The sequence below is a fragment of the Nicotiana attenuata genome, unplaced genomic scaffold (assembly GCF_001879085.1).
Source record: "Nicotiana attenuata strain UT unplaced genomic scaffold, NIATTr2, whole genome shotgun sequence".
NCBI classification, from domain to species: Eukaryota; Viridiplantae; Streptophyta; class Magnoliopsida; order Solanales; family Solanaceae; genus Nicotiana; species Nicotiana attenuata.
Genome location: NW_017670545.1, coordinates 368259 through 371064, shown reverse-complemented (window position 1 = coordinate 371064; position 2806 = coordinate 368259).

Here is a 2806-nt window from a genome sequence, read left to right as displayed (position 1 = left end):
GCAGTTCCAAGGCGTACAAACCCCCACTGGGCGCTTCCCTCAAACAATTCCCAGCGCTACGAATCTCAATTTGGGTGGAGCGCTCACTGTAGCAAAAAATCGCCCTAGGACTTCAGAGATTTCCCAAGGCTTTTCTGGGCCAAATTTCAACATTCCAAACCACAGAGATGACTTATCATCACAAAGCGCACCTCCACACCAATTTTCATACATTTCCACCGTGGAAATCGTCTCCGACGAGTTGAAAAACTCCAGCGTAGCAGAGATGGCCGCTGCTAGTGTTCCAGGTGCCCAAATAGAAAAAGCTCGGTACCAAAATGCTCTCCCTACTGAGGAGAACACAATTGAGTCATCAATTTCACATGGGTATCAAACACAACCTTCAATTTTACAATCCAAGGATACGAGCAGCCTGAGCATCTCAATGGTTAGAAGGAAAATATAATGATATAGTGTGGGACCCACATACAAAATTTAATTTAATTTTGAAAACGAGAGAGAAAAAGTTCTGATAAAAGTCTCACGCGCCCAAATGAAACTAAAATACGGGTAACTTGCCACGTCAGCGTGAGGTGTTTACTTGATACACTTAATAGTCACTTGAAGTGTCTAAATGGTAAATGGATCAGTTGGGGTGTTCAGCTGGTCGTTGAGGACAACTTGAAGGGGCCGTTTATGTATTTCGCCTATTTAGAATGCAAACTCATTCTTGAAGGTGAATGTAGCAATATGTGTAAAAGTGATGAATAAAGACGTGCAATGCGTGATTGGATACATACCACAACTCATCTTAAGCAGGTTTGATAGAAAGAAAGATAATGAATATTACTGTATGGTTACATGAATATGTCATTGATCGCGTACATGTGGTACGTCAAAAATATTTTGACATACTTTATAATAGGTTATTAAAGGCAAAATTCAAGAAAGAAATATTCTTGCTTATGATAAATTTGACCATGACAATTTATTATAATATGATTTTTCCCATGAAGGTGACATTTACCATATGAACGGTGTGAAAAAAAATCTTGTAGTACAAAATCAATTAAGATCTCCAAAAGCACTAATTTGTTACTGCCCGGATGAATAAAATTGTTTATGGCATCGATATTGTAGCAAGTCTCTAAAGAAACTTTTTGAGTTTCAAATGTATAAGCCAAAGTGGTTAGCATATTGAGACTATAAATGAAATGAAGGTTAAATATTTTCATATTACTATAATCATACCAGGTAAATATAAAGGTTACCAGACTTTCCTTTCATTTGTACTACACAGGTATAAACATGATAATGTAATCACATGCCACGAGTAAACTATATGTTTACTCAAACAAATATTAGTTGGCATGAGTTGGCCATCCCGGTTCAATTATGATGCAAAAATTGATTGAGAATTCACATTGGCATATATTGAAAAAGTAGAAGATTCTCCAAGAATTCTTGTGCTGCTTATTCTTATGATATGCCTGTTAAGGTTGGGAATTGAATCCCTTGATTTCTAAAACGAATAAAAGGTGATATATACATGGGCCCAGTCACCTGCAATGTGGGCCGTTTACTATTATAAGATTTTAATAGATGCATCTATTGCATGGTGACGTGTGTGTTCTGCTATCAACGTGCACTTTGGCTTTTGTAAGCCTACTTGCTCAAATTTAGCGCAGCTTTAGAATGTAAATTATAATGATTTATCTTGATAATGTTGGTTTAAATCCAAGTTGGTTTAGTAGAAATTGTATGCTTCCAATTGTAACTAAACAATTTGTTATGAGAATAAACCTCACACAAAAAAGATAAAATTGGTATGGAATATATTATTTAATATATAGCAGTACTTGTAAGCATCTAGCCAACAAGTTATGATAAATTCTCCCTATCACAAATTAGTTCAGGGTCAGGAACCAAATAAGTTTCATCTAGAAATATGAATGTATTGTATGATTTAATTGCTCCACCATAACGCACAAAGATGGGTCCCTAAAGAATGATACGGATATTTCTTGGTGATCCAACATTAGGGGAAAAAATGGGCCACTAAAAAGTAATACATGAAATGAATTATTATGAGTACATCTAGATACTCGCAAGAAACTATAAACTTGAAGTTCAAGTGATAATTCATTTGCAAAATATTGACAAGTACATTTGTCGACCCAAAGCTAAATATTATATTTCTGTAACGACCCGGCCGGTCGTTTTAAGAATTAACGTCCTGATCCCCTATTAACTGCATTCCCCGTGTTTGTTTCTGCTGTTGTGAGTTGCCGGGAGGATTTTATTTGGAGTTTCGGAGAGTTTTGGGACACTTAGTCCCTAAATGAGAGTTTAAGTTTTAGAATTTGGATCGTAGTCGGAACAGTGTAAAGACGGCCTCGGAATGGAATTCCATTGGTTCCGTTAGCTCCGTTGGTGATTTCGGGTTTAGGAGTGTGTTCGGATTGTGTTCGGAGGTCCGTAGCTTAATTAGGCTTGAAATACCGAAAGTTGAATTTTTGAAGTTTCTGGTTCGATAGTGAGATTTTGAAATCGGGGTCGGAATGGAATTTCGGAAGTTGGAGTAGCTCTGTAGTGTTGAATGTGACGTGTGTGAAAAATTTCAGGTCATTCGGACGAGGTTTGGTAGACTTTTTGATCGAAAGCATATTTTGAGAGTTTTGAGGTTCTTAGGCTTGAATTCGATGCTAATTGGTTGATTTGATGTTGTTTGAGGTGTTTTGAAGATTTGTATAAGTTTGTTATGTGGTATATGACTTGTTCGTGCTGTTGGTTGAGGTCCCGGGGGCCTTGGGGTGGTTTCGGATGG